The following is a 15,046-nucleotide window of genomic DNA, read 5'->3' as shown; positions in this document are numbered from 1 at the left end:
AACTTTAATAGTAAAAGAAAAAAAGCACGCATGCTTGAAAAATATATCTACAATATGTACTTTCTAAAGAATAGACTGAAATCAGCAGGACCCAATAACACTATACTTGGGTATTTACAGAAGTGAGAATCCCATCTCCAAACCACAAGGCATCCCTTCAGAGCACTGACAGTCTACATGGGGCGGTCATAAAGCCATCACCGCAAAAGCTATGCTACCCTGCACTTACGAGGAATGAGCAGCTGTGCTCAGGCTGCCCACGCGCGTCATTTACACCCCACAGCACCTCTACGGGGGGGACGCCTAGCAAGCCCCGTCTCTGCAGGACAGAAAACCAGTTCTGGAGAGGCTAAGCCGACTTACCAGTTCTCCATCTCACAGGACTGGTCTCTCCAGAGCAGGACACGAACTCGGACCCACGATTGTAACCATGGTACTACACTGCTTTGTGTGCTGTTTGTGTGTATAATACATTTGTTTCTATCATGAAAGGTTATTTAATAAATGATCGGTTGTCTTGTCTATCTCATTAGCTCACAATCAATCTTTATACTGTTGAATTGTACTCTTTTCCCCTGAAGAAAGGAACGGAAACAGCGGGGGTCAGAAAGAGGTGGGGCTCCATTCTTTATCTGGGATCTCATCTCATTGAAGTCCCCAAACAGGGAAAAGGAGCAAATGTTCTCTTTATCTTTTAAAGAGAGGGCTCCAGTGATGGTGACTTATTCAATTACAAAATCAAGGCTGGGGAAAGGGCACATGCAGCAACTAGAGCAGTATCAGCTGTAGGAAGGTCAAAAGTGCTCATGGGAGGGCTCAGGGGGCAGCCTCATTTAATTTCAATCAATAAAACAATAACAAACTCTAAAAATACTGGCCTACAATGGATTAGCTCTTTCTTGACATCTAGCAAGTTTCCACAGCCCACATGTAACATTATCGGGAACCAGTGAAAGGAAGAGTCCACAGACAAGGAAAATCAATGCCACAGGCAGGCTGAAACCCAGGCTGGAGTTTAGGAAGAGAAAGGGCATAGTTAAGAACTGGGGAAAGGCTGGGGAAAAAAATCATCACAAGGACTCTCAAGCATCATCCAACAATCATATAATCATTCATTCAAGAGAGAGTTACTGAGGTCGTATTCTGTGCAAGATTGTACAGCGGGTGAAGCAAGAGTGCAGCGTCCATGGTGGCAGCAAGTTGCGGGGCTCAAATACACTTCTGATCCCAGTACCTTGCACACTTGTCCTCAATATAAAGGCAAAGATAATTAAAGTAAAATAATACTCTGTAAACTCAAAGCATTGTTGAAAAAAAAAGTTAAAGAAGACCTAAATACCAGGACAGACACTCCACACACATTCCCCTATCAAAAGAAAGTGCTCTTGGAATGGCAGTGCTCCCCAGAGCGATCCGTATATTCAACGTGGTCTCGATCACAATCCCAGCGGGCTCCTCTGCAGAAACTGACTATCTGCTGCTACAATTCATATGGGAATTCGAGGATCTCAGTAACCTATACGTACTTGAAAAAGAAAAATTTGAGAGGACTTATAATTCTCAATTTCAAACCTTACAACTGTATCTCCAGGTGAGATTAGAGGCCATTGTGAAGTTATTACTGTGTTAATCCTTATTTACTAAATTCTCTACAATGAATATTACTGTTACAATAAGAAAAATAAAAAGTAAGTTATCCTTTAAAACATGCACACCGATTCATTCATTGGGAAAAAATTATTCTATCAATTAAGAGATAAATATCTATTGAAAAAGGACAACTTAAAAACAAGAGTGCATTTGCATTTTTCATAAATTGAAAACTGAAAAGCACAAAGACGTCAAGTTTCTAGGGAGACCAATGCAACATATTAATAGTTATTTTCAGAAATTCTAATTTAACAATGAAAACTCTGGAAAGGGAAAATCGTGACTGAGAGCCAACTGCAAACACATGGAGAGCAAAGGCCTAGAAATCACAGTTCCTTTAACTCTGCTCCTAACACAATAGGAGAGGAAATTCCTCACTGAGGGGACAGTGGAATCCCATGCATAAGACAGGATACACAGTACAAACTGCACTAGAATTGGGGGTGAATTTTTTAGAAGAATTCTAAAGTTACAAAATTGCTGAAAAACTATTAAAACACTGACAGAAAGATTAAAACACACAGTCATATATATTATATAGAAACATATGTAGTCTGCTCCCATGTTGCATTTAAATACAAATATATTTGTTCATTTATGGGCACTTATGACTTTATCCCTGGTAGAATATTTCAACTAAAACAAATAATCAATATAACACTCCTTTGTCAAATCTACTTGATAAGTTACTCTGCTATGTAAACATAATGTGTCTAAGATAGATCTAAAATTAGTGAAAAAGAGCTTTGTATGGCTTCTTGAACTATTCTCAAAATTCAAAGCTTAATTTTAAAACAGATCTGAACAGTAATTCTATATTACCTTTTCCATCGTGAAATGAACAACACAGTCTGTTGTCAAAATTCTGTCCTTACAATGATTCACGAGCACCGTATCCTCACAAAACTGCTGGACAGCAAGGCACTATCCAGACACTGTGACCCAACAAATGAAACACAATGAAGACAGTGACCCTATTTTGGAGGGCTTATAGTCTGTGTCAACACCAGGGTTTTATTTGATTGGTTTGATTGGTTGGCAAAATAAAATCAATCAAGTACTTTCTTCTTTGAGCATTCTATAAGTCATGACTCTGCTGTTAGTGTCATGAGCAGGAAAGACTTAAGCATGACTTGATTAGATCAACTAGCAACAATCATCACTGGAGAGTGAGTAATAAAGAAGTTAACTGATAGCAATGCTTCTCCCTACATGAGACCTAAAATAAATCGACACTGATATCCGAAAAGAAAATGAGAATTTGAGGTCCCCAATAAGAAAAAAATCTAACAAGAAATCAAAAAAGTAAAGATTTTTTCATTAACGTTTCCTGGAAAGATTGGAGCATGGTGGTGTTGAGCTCAGATGCTAGGGAAAAACATGAGGGTCTGAATTCCCACAGCACTGGGTAGCTTTGACACTAATATGTCAGTCAAATTCTCTGCACCTCAGTCTCCGATGCATAGACTGGGGACAACAACCGCACCCATCTCCTAGAACCGTCCTAAGAATTAAGTTATTTTATATATACAAGTTTTAATAAAATACATCAGATATTAAATATTACCCCAAAAGCACAAGGAAAAATGAAAACAGAGATAAATTGGAGTTCATTAAACTTTAAAACTTTGCTTCAAAAAACACCATCCAGAAAGTGAAAAAACAACACTCAGGAGAAAATTTTTTCAAATCATTTATCTGATAAGGAATTTGTGTATCAAAAAAAAAAAATTCCACAGCTCAACAATAAAAAGGCAACTCAATTAAAAAATGAAAAAAGAATCTGAAAAGATATTTTTCAAGGAAAATATACAAATGGCCAATAAGCACAATGAAACGGTGTTCAATAACATTAGCTCTAAAGGAAATCAAGTCAAAACAACTAGGAGAAACCACTTCACATTCACTACAATAGGTTAAAATCAAAAAAAGATTAACAAGCACTAATGAGGACACAGAGGAAGCGGAGCCCGCAGCCATTGCTGGTGAGGATGTAACACAGCGTGACCACTTTGGAAAACATCCTGGCACGTCCTCAGAGAGTTGAACATTTGGCTTCTGAATGATCCAGCAATTCTGCTTCCTGGGCACACAAGTAAGAGAACTGAAAACAAATGTTAACATAAAAACTCCTACAGGAATATTCACCATTACTTTTCGCCATTAATTTTCAGAGCCAAAAAACAGAAACAACCCAAATGTCTATCACGTGATGAATGGGTAAATAAAGGGGCCCAGCCATACAGTGAAATATTATTCAGCAATAGCAAAGCATAGAGTACTGACCCAGGCCACAACGTGGACAAACATTGAAAACGTTACTCAGTGTGAAAGAAGTCAGTCAAAATAGACGGTTCCACTTACATGAAGTGACTCGATTTGCATGAAATGTTCAGCACAGGCAAATCCACAGAGACAGAAGAGTGGCTCCCTGGGGCTTGGGGAGGATGGGGAAGTTGATAATGTCTGCTTATGCGTACTGGGTTTCCTGTTGGGGGGAAGAAAATATTCTAAGATTGACTGGGATGCACATTTCTGGGCATAGAGTAAAATCCGCTGTACATTTTAATGGGTGATTTGTATTAAAACTGTTAAGAACAAAAGCACCTCGGATTAGTACCTTCCATAGTAAATGCAAATTGCTAACATTTATTACAGGAAGAAGAAACTGCCCTCAGCATGAAAGCAGGAGATCAGCAAATATTAGTTAACCGAAATTGGACAAGAGCATTTCACTTGAAACTGTTGCTGAGTGTACAAGAAATATTCAGACATGACAAGGAAAATCAGTTTGACATCACGAAGAAGCATTCTGCTTCAAATGCAAATCAAGGATTCGGCAAGCCCAGCTGCTACAAATGACCAGAGAAGAAACCTGGTTCTTAAAACAAGCACCAGAGCCAACAAGGAAATGGTGGTGAGGAAAGCAGGCGGCCTAAAATCTGGAACAGTGTGCTACAAATAATTTCTCCACTGAAAATTCAAAAATAAAATGAAAGTGATGTAATGCTGTGTTGAACTCACGTGAATGGGCTTCCTGCAGTGCTTGACAGTTCTGTAACCCCGAATGACTCAGGAGAATCAGCATGGCTCCTGGGAGTCCCCAAGTAACTGCCCATCAGCACGCTGACCACCATCACATCTGCCAGGGTTGAATTGCAGAGAAGAGAGCAACCTCTGAAAGGCACAGGGAATGTTGACAAGGGAATAAAAGGCTGCGGTCAATCCTGGGACAGAGGCCCTGTGAGCAGAGGCCAGAAGGCTGCAGGTGAACTGGAGTGGCCCTGGGGCAGGAAGGGACCACAGGGGAGCATATCTCAATTATCTCCTCTCTCTCCCTCGGGTAGGAGGGATAAAGCCTGCATCCTTCTCACCTGGAACTGTGGGTTCTGGCTGGCGGAAGTCTTACCGACACGGAATGAATTTCTCAAGACTGTGGAAAAAGGAAAGAAAGCGAGAGGGATTAGGGAGCCAAATCCACGAGTCTCTCAAATGCTCCCATATTTATTGTGTATAATCAAAGTAAAAAGTCAATAACAGTTGTGAGATAGTAGGCAGGAACTTGGGGAAAGAAGGGATGAGACAGAGATTGTAGACTCCACCATGAGTACTAAGGCTTAGTTTACCTTTAGGGAAGTCATGGGCTGAGGGGAACAAGATACATTTTTTAGACATGTTCATTACAAAGCAGACCACCAGACCAGCCTGGTCCCTGTTTTGGGGATAATAGACTATCTAACACCACGCAGGCCTGGCGTTTATAGCTGAGGGCCTGGGTCATTGCTGTGCAATAAGCAGTGTGCTATCTATAACCTCAAATATGCAAGCAAGGCATTGTCTCTGCTTTTTATGGCAAGGAGACAGGAGTGAGGATGCACAGGTGTTTGCTTTAAAGCAGTTAATAAGCACATTTTTTTTCTTAAAGTTGACAGGCGGCTGCGATGTGTTACAAATTGTTAACTCAATCATGGGCTCCCACATGGAACCATTATGGAGGACATCCTAGGATGACAAATCCTGGCTCTGGATCTTTTCCTGCCAGCTTCGGCCACTCCAGCAGGGTCTAGACACATCCCTGAATAACGATCCCACAGAACCACCTAAACTCTTAACTCCTGGTGCTTGAAACTTAATTTTAGCTCTACACAACTTAATGTAGAAAAGTTTCAGAAATAAAAGATATTATATTCTTTTTATATCTCATCACTGATTTTTCTGATTGCTCTAAGCTGCTTCTACATGGTAAAGCACCTAATTCTGCAGGTGAATTCAGTACTTTCCTTTGGGCATAACTAGACAGTCTGGGCTGTCTGACTTCTATTAGTCAAATACCGATACACTTAATTGATTTCTTTGTTCATCAATTTCAGCCTGGAGGTGAGGGTCTATCACTATTTTCCTCAGCCCACCCTCTACTCTTTTCTCATCAGCATCTCAGGCCTCCTGAAAACAAAACAAAGCATTTGTTTCCCTTCATCTACACTTTCCACAAAGGCAACAGGAATCATCATGCCTAGAGAATGAATTCAACACAAATGTTAAAACAAAAATCTATAAACCTGAAGCAACTCCATCTCCGACTCATGATACACAATGACATGAGAGTAAGTGTGTCAGGTACAAAGCATGCGTGAGCCTGACCACCTCATTTCTATTCTTCAAAGGAAGGAAGGTTTTCGTATTTTTTATTATCATTCTTTGTCATTGTTTCTGATTAAGCCAAAAAATTTTTTATGAAATAATTAAGCACTGCAATAACAGATTTTCGCTGCATCAATTACAGAAGGAATTCAGAGGGGATAGGAAAACCCACCTCTGTAAAAAATGCAAAATTCCTTCCCCTGTTAAGAACACGAATACAAAATGCAACAGAGAATTCAAATTCTTGTGGAGAGGACAAAAGCCACAGAATCAAAGCAAAGTCATTATTATGACTCAATCCAAAATTCACTGGACAAACATGCTCAATGCATTCAAATAATTTTTAAGGCACACTGCAAACCATTCACTTAATTATCTACAGGCTAGAGGAAGAATTTCCCTCTATAACAGACAACATAAATCAATAGGTTGCCCCACCAAACAAGGAACAAACCTCAGGTTTTTTGCAGTTCTGATAAATCAGCAAGTTTTAAAGATCAAAATCCAGAAATTTTAAACATTCATTCACACCAGAATGAATCAAGCACTTAAAAAAAATAAATAACCCAAAGAAACTAAACACATTGATCACGTACCTGGATCAATGAGAAATTCTTGTACAGCTGGGAAAAAAAGAACAGTCTATAGACTTATACTTGAAAAATAAAACTACTTTTAAAGATAACTGCTAAAACACATTTCATCATTCATGTTGCCTTGAAAAATCTGAGGCACTTGTCTCTGATCAGAAAAGCAATTCTGAGTATTAGTATGTTACAATTCAGTGCCAGTTTGCTTTAGAAGAAAAAAGAAAAGCTACTGTTTCTCATCTTGCACAAAGTTTAAAGAACCTCCCTGCCTCTATCTCCTCCCATTTTCTAAGCTCATGCTCCCCAACCCTTCTAAAACAATTATGAGAACCTCTTATTCCCACCAATATGCCAAATCACAAAAGAGTATCAATTTATTTGTGTAAATATATACCTACACCTTGAACTGGAGGAGAAAGATTTCAGAAGGCTATATGGAACTTATTGCTATATTCCTGAAATCACACACATACACGTTCACAGAGACACAGACATATACAAACTGAATTACTGGGCACTTCACAAGCTAAGGACTTACAACTTCTAGAAGATAACTTTGTAGTTAGTTTAAAATACAAAACGGTCAGCTTTTGAAAGCCTTGAACATTGCAAAATCATCCAAATATCAATGAGATCCAATTAGCCTTCTCTGTAGAATGTAATTCCCCATGATGGCAAAGCAGACCCTAAGAAGTAGTGGATCCAAGACTCGTGTTTTTCACTAGCTATGATCGTTTTAAAACACGTAAACAGATTTAGAAAGGTATGTCCCCATGACATTTATTCTTATTGAGATGGCATATGTATTCAATTGTCTATGCAGAAAATAGGACCCATGATGGTGTTTAAGAAATATTTTGTGTATTGAAATATTTATTTTTAAGTGCAGACAAGGAGGGTGGGTATTACTCCATTGTAGAGCACCTTTTGTGCACGCACATGTTCCTGGCTTCAATCCCCTGTACCTTCATGAAAATAAATAAATACAAGTGCTTACTTAAAAATAAGAATAAATTTATATAAAAAAATAAATGCAGACTAAAAACCACTGCAATCTAGGAGCCACAATTATAATAAAAACAAGTGTTTCTATCAAATATTGACTATACGCCAATCACAGAGACAACCAAAAGTCACACCTGACAACCATCACATGTGATTCTCAGCAATCCTACTAAGTAGACACGGATGAGAAACCCGGCTCTGCGGATGAGGAGACGGAGCTCGGAGGAGCCGGGGACACTGACCGTCCTGCTCCCCGTGACACCGCGTCAGCCCAGGGCAAGCGCTGACAGAGCTGCACTGAGGGGACACCCAGCTGCATGGAACCATGGGGGATTGGGGAGTCCTAGAAAATACTCAAAAGTGTTCAATGAAAAACCAGCTCAAATATGTTACTCTGTGCCCCATCCTCTAAACACAGAACATGTCTGGGACCTTTTTGATGCCTCCGTGTCCTTTCTGCCATCATCAGTTACGTGCCCTCTCAGCGCGACCAGTCATGAACTGGACCCCATACGAAGTGCACTCAGATGGAAGAGCTTTAAAAGCTGTTTTATGAAGTTTGTAAGACTCTGTCTATTCCTCACACAGGCGGTCATCCAGCACTACTCACCGGTGCGGATGTACCACCTGAAATCACACCTTTCTGCTTTTTAAAATCCCTTCATGTAATACAGACTTTTAAACAGCAAAGAAGCAGCTCAACCACAGACAGTGGACATCTTTTCACCAAACGGACTCAAACAGCCCATCGGACTACCTGGAAGCCCTTTTCTTCTATTAAACCCACTTCCAGGTACTTCATCTGATTGGTGGACTCGGCCTCTGAATGGCCTACTCAGAGAGATCCCATCCTTACATCCGGGGGTGGGAGAGGACCCTGCTGCTGGGAGAAATCAGTGAGGAAGGTGGACATCCTCCAGCCATTTCTGCACGGGTAGAAATGCCACATGCTCAGAAATTATACCGTCAGCACCCCTGGGCTCCCATGGACTGGTTTCACATTAAGCAAACTTATGACACACTGATGCAAGAAAACCAGAAATTTAATTTATTAATGTAACAGGAGATGTGAAACTACAAACCAGATTGAAATATCAGAGTTCAACCATGAGTACAGATTCTCCTCCACGGCCCAATCTCGGGCAGGCAGTCACATGGCAAGCGTGGACAGAAGCAGAGCAGGAAGGGTTTCTAGATTAACTCAATGGACTAAATTTCTGTTATAAGAACAGATCTACTGCCTGGAAAACAATTAATGCCAATCACGGGGCACACTCCATGGACAGTGGCTGAAACACGACTGTGAGTACCTGTATAACTCCACTTTCCCTGTCCTTTCTGGTCTAACTGGTGCAGAGGTACAGAGATCCAGGGATGCAGATACCTGTAAACACCCAAAGCCCATCCCTGGGAGCCTGGAAACCAGATAGCCAGGATTTAAATCCCAGCTCTGCCACTTACTAGCTCTGTTACCTTGGCCAAATTACTTACCCTCTGTGTGCCTCAATTTCCACACTGTAAACCTGGGATAACAATCAAATCTTTCTTACTCGCTTGTTGTGAAAATTGGAGGATTCATTTCTGTAAAACTCTCAGAAAAGAATGTAGCACATTTTTGGTGCCCAACAAATTTCAATTTAATAAGAAAGTGATTTACAAGTCTCCCATCTAATCATCTTCTGTGTTTCATGACTATTCTGAGTCCCAAAGGAAATCCTTATTTCCCCTCTTATAAACTCTTGAGGAGCACCCTTCTGTTTCAAGCCACCACCTGTTTAATCTGAGGGGGAATTCCCTCCTCCCCACTCCTCTGGTCCATGGGAGACTGCTTCTCCCTTCACACCCCTGACCACTGGCCCACGGCTAGCCCTCCTCACACTAACAGATTGAGGTGTGAGTCCGGGGAGACAAGCAGGGCATATGAAAGCTTTCCTTCCCCTCCAGTGTTGGCCACCCTTAGGAAGCAGCCGGGATGCTCAGTTCCATGGCAAGACAGTCCTGTGCATTATGGGTCAGAATCTCTCAAGGGAATGCTCGCTGTGGACCAGAGTTACCTGGGACTGCGTAAGTCTCTAATTCTGGGACATAGTGTCATGACACTCACTCTCCCACAGCCCTGAATTTCATGGAGAACGTGGCTTCATCAGTAATAAAGGAGACATTTATCGCCTGCCTGTTCTTCTTTGTCATCTCTCAGTTGGCTGCTGGACACAACATGTGTATAAGTATTGGGTCCCCTTAAGCCCCAACATATATGAAGTAACAAAAATTCTGTGGCTTAACATTGGTTCAGGGCGACTGTGTAAATGTCCTGACTCTGCTGATGCTAAATTATGTGTATAGGAACTATGGAACCTCCTCAAATATCTTTCATCATAAAACCAGCTTTTCTTATTTTCCTGTTTCTCAGTAATTGCCAAAGACTATCAAATGATGGCTTCACACCAAACAGCAGTTAAGATTATGAGCCCTCTTGTCACACACACTGTGCTAAACACTTTACATAATTTCTAATTCTCACAATTCTACAAAGCAGAAATGAGTGTCCCCATCTCACAGACGAGGGAAAAACTCAGAAAGAACTGACTCAGGATCACGTAGCTCAGTGGCAGCGCGTGCACGCAAACCCAAGTCAAAACACCACACCCCTTTGTATATGTACCAAATCTCCTACCACCCATTGACACACAGCGGTGGGGATAATACTTAGGGAACTCAGTACACTTTTCAGCTTTAAGGTGCTCCAGAGGCCGCTTCTAGCTCTTTTATAAAATCCCGGCTCACTGGTTTCTAACACTGCAAGAAAAGTCCGATGTTGCAACTGTTTGCACAGGAAGTCTGAAATGTTCACAGCGAGATGATAGAATAAAACTAAGACATAAGCAGAATAATAGTTCCAGGTAGTCAGACATAATGGACATTGTGCTACCCTGAAGCACTAAGCAAAGGAATCAAAAAAAAAAAAACGTTTAAGACTTCCTTTACAAACAGGAAAGTTAAGACTGTAAGAAGGTGCAACAGCGCCACCTATGGCTTAAAAGGCCTTCCTGGTTGCCTGGAAAGGTGCAACACAAAAATTGCCTGTGGATCAGAAACAAGAATCAGATAACTAAAAGCTTATGTAGCACATACTGCTCTCCTAGTCCTCATGTCTTGCACTGTAGCAAAAACCAACAGACCTGTACTAGGCCTATATTCATAAAAGTCATGTCTGTATTTTTCCAACAGGAGGTAATCTAAGTATCTTGCAAAATACTTCTCAAAGAGCCAGGAAATCATAGAAGTGTATTGAAATACAAAAACATTTATTTACATATTAAAACAGCATGAGCTTTTTTCTATTAAAAAAGCTGACATGTCAAATCAATGTTTTGATATTTTAAAACCTATTAAGAGTGCAGAAAAATAAATCAAAATTTTCTTTAATCACAAAAGAGAGAAGCTTATTCCCTGAAAATGATCAATGTGGATTTTTCTAAACTTAATGCTTCTGGTCAGAGTCCTACGAATTTAAATGTCTGAGTGTATAGTTACACGGCAGCATGAACACTGAGTTGTAACAATACACATTCTGTGTAAATAATCTTCAAGGTCGTCTGCTTAAGTCAATTTAACTAGTCCCTGTCTCAATAGAATGATACAGATTTCATTAAAACTTCATACTGCACGCACACACACACACAAAACCCTGAATCCTTGTTACTTTAAGCCATATTCATATATATCCATATTGAATATGCATCAGAAACAAGCCACCCTCTTTAGTATTCACAGTTGATCCTTCTAAACTATCTGTCATTGTGACAGCACATTTTTACTAAGCAGCTCTTGGATGCTTTGTATACAAGGCGTCTACCTCTCACAGTCAGACATGGTAAACGGCATCACTCAAATTTCACAAATGAGGAAATATACTTAAGCCATGGAAACAACGTACATATTTATCATCAGGAAAGAAAAGAGTAAAGATTTTACTTTCAATATGCACTGACAAACTTTTCCTCCATACTAAGACTACATACATAAAACAAATTCAGTCATTGTAAATTATTCTGTCAATAAGCACCACTAGAGAAAAACAAGCAACATCATTAGCAATGATTGGACTTTCAAAGCCCACTCCTATTTTGCACTATAATCATTTTTAATGTTTTGTTTTTAGTGCTTACATAGCACTAATATAAAGAAAACATAAACTATTTAAGTCATTACCTGAGAATGCAACATTTGTGAAAATGTACAATTTTAATTTATGCCGCTCTGTCTCACATTCTCACTGGTGTCTCTCCTTTGAAGGCCTCATCAGGCTGAGATCGCCAAAATCGGTCATTTATGGACTCACAGGAGTTCGGGAAACCACTCAACGGGAGGCTGATCAGAGGAGAAATTGAGAATGCATCCTGTGCAGCCTGGATTCCAGCACCGAGCTAGGCACCGCCAGCTGCGTTTGATTTGGGACAAGCTGCCCACCTCTCAATCCCTCAGCTGCAAAAAGGAGACATTGATACCTACCGTCAAACACCTGCTTTGAAGTAAAACATGAGAAAAACAGTTTAGCCTTTGGTAGGTGTCCACTCACAGCAAGCTTGGTCATTATGATGATGAGGATTACTTTTAATAAGTTAAGCTAGACCAAAAATTAGAAATCACCATAAAGGAGAAACATTTTAACTCAATAAGCATTTCCTTTTGAATGGATTGATAAAAGTTCTAATGATTTTTTTAATAAACCAAATTTTGTCCATTAATTTTAGATTTACCGGTTTATGGACAAGTCTCCAAAAAAAGAATTAGAGGCCTCTAACCTCTGAATACTAAGAAAGTAAAGTTTAAAAAAATTATGGGGGAGAGTATACCTCAGTTGAGAGAGTATGTGCTCAGCACGCATGAGGCCCTCAGTTCAGTCCCCAGTAACTCCATTTAAAAACTTTTATTTAAAAAAAAGGAGAATTAAAGGAAAAAGATGGAGGACTACAGAATTTTTTTAGAGAATCCACTCAGATTTAAGATGGGGAAAAAATATCCATTTCTCACAGGAAATCTTGAGAACTATGTAAACCGGATCTGAGTTGTCTAGTCTTTAACATTATTCATGAATTCATATTACCAAGTCTTAAAACTACCTGATAACCCACAGTGGTGATAGTGATCATAAAACCTGACAATGCGGATCGAACTCCGGCTAGGACTGCTCTGTTCTGACATCTCTGCCCCTGAGGCCTCACCAGGCTGAGAGCACTAAATTTTGTCATTCATGAGCATCTCGTGTAAGTCTTCCACTTGTGCTTCTCAGTCTCCTCTCACCAGCCCCTCTGAGGGAAGCACTGTTATCATCTTCCCCACACGCAGATAAGGTCACTGAGGTACAGAAACTAAACCTGCTCCAGGTCACATCGGCATTAAAGGACGTCTGTATTTCTGCTGTTTTGCGGTTGACAAAGGAATCTGAGATATCAATACAAGATAGACTGTTAAATAATCAAGTCTGTCAGCTCTTCACCTCAAAGAGCAGATACTATAAATTCCTGATGTAGGATGAGGCTGCTGCCACAAAATGACTCAGCTAGAAATTAATATCCAAGATGAAGCAGCGGATACACATAAATATTCATGACTGTCAACTCCTCTCACGGGTCTTGGCCCTTCACTGCCTGAATGGGGGTGAAATCCCCACCCGTGTCTGGGAGGGTAGCGCGGCTCTTCCAAGTCTCACCCAGGCTTCACAGGCTGTTTCCCCCTACAGACTGTCCTAAATGATTAAAAAGCTCACAAGATTTTTACACCAGCCAAAACTGAAAGACATTTCTGCATATGGAGCACTTTCTCAGGCTTAAACCATTTTTGCCTACACTCAGCAAGGGGGAAAAAAGAAACATGACTCTGCAAAGTCTCTTAGCCTTACCACTCACAGGAGTTGAATGGTCTCAGCACAAGATGACCCTTCACATTACAGGATGAGAACAAAATAAAGCCGCCCCAACAACAAGCACTCCCAGAGACAGCGCTCAGCAGTCTTCTGCACACTCACGGTTGTGCAGCCCTCACCACCATCTATTTCCAGAACACTTCATCACCCCAATAGAACACCCCTGTCACTAGCAGTCACTCCACAACCCCCCTCCACCCAGCCCCTTGCAACCATCATCTGCTCTCTGCCACTGCATGAGCCAATTCTGGGCATTTCTAAGATCACTGAAATCAACAATATGTGGCTGTTTGTGTCTGGTTCCTTTCAGTTAACGTGCTGTTATCAAGGCTTTCCCATGTTGAAGTGGTATCAGCATGTCTCTTTTTTTTGAAAATGTTAAACTTTATTAGAAGGTGGTAAATACTATAAAAAATAGTAGAGTGGGGTATAAGGGATGGGGTTTCAAAGGGAAAAGGCCGGGTTGAGCAGTCAGGGTGGACTACCCAGAGCAGATGGCTTTTTTCATATTCCCCTTTATTTATTTTTTCTTTTTTATTCACTCTTATGTCTGAATAATATTCCACTAAATGGAGATACTACATTTTGTTCTTTCATTCAGCAGCTATATATGGACGAGGTCCAGAAGAATGAGTGTAAGTGGTGGCTAGCAGGGATGGCATTTAAGCAAAGGGCAAGATGTGCTTTCAAAAAAAAAAGTGAACAATCAGAGGCACAAGGAAATTCAGCGCGTTTCTGAGAAAGTGCATGGTTGCTTCAGTAGGACTGCCATGCAGGGCTGTGGGGGATAGTGACAGGAGACACAGTGAGGGAGTCACCTAAGAATATCCCCACTGCAAGCAGCTCAGCCAATTCTCCTCCCTCATCCTGTATTTTAGAGACATTTTTGCTAGCTTTTCTCTTATTTCAAGTAACAGTACTTTAGTTACACATCTGATCATCTGCATCAGACCACATTAGCTCCAAGCCACAGAAAATCATTCACTGACCGGAGCAGCTCCAAGACATAACATTGATGGACCAGGGAGTCCTGCAGCATCCCATCCTGCAGGCACAAACCACACATGTTCCCTGGTGATGTCCGGAAAGTAAAATGCATGGAAATATCTCACTGCTGCTGCACGACATCTGCCCACAAATTGCCCCCAAATCATGCTGGCACAGCACTACTCAACCCTCGCACTACCCCCCCAAAAAAAAAAAAAAGAGAGAGAGAGAAAAGAAAAGAAAAGAG

General features: G+C 40.7%; 1 protein-coding gene across 1 annotated transcript in view; it reads right to left on the bottom strand.

Annotated features, from left to right (window-relative positions):
- LOC140695035 (uncharacterized) overlaps positions 1-15,046 on the bottom strand; it is a 128,307-nt gene that overhangs the window by 99,638 nt on the left and 13,623 nt on the right. Inside the window, exons 3-5 of the mRNA XM_072957990.1 lie at positions 5,025-5,083; positions 4,675-4,827; positions 4,015-4,138 (exon numbers count right to left, since the gene is read on the bottom strand). The gene's annotated coding sequence lies outside the window, so the exon portion shown is untranslated. The remainder of the gene's footprint in view (positions 1-4,014; positions 4,139-4,674; positions 4,828-5,024; positions 5,084-15,046) is intronic.

This window comes from Vicugna pacos, unplaced genomic scaffold (assembly GCF_048564905.1).
Source record: "Vicugna pacos unplaced genomic scaffold, VicPac4 scaffold_125, whole genome shotgun sequence".
In the NCBI taxonomy this organism is placed as follows: Eukaryota; Metazoa; Chordata; class Mammalia; order Artiodactyla; family Camelidae; genus Vicugna; species Vicugna pacos.
This window is presented reverse-complemented; position numbering and strand designations above follow the sequence as displayed.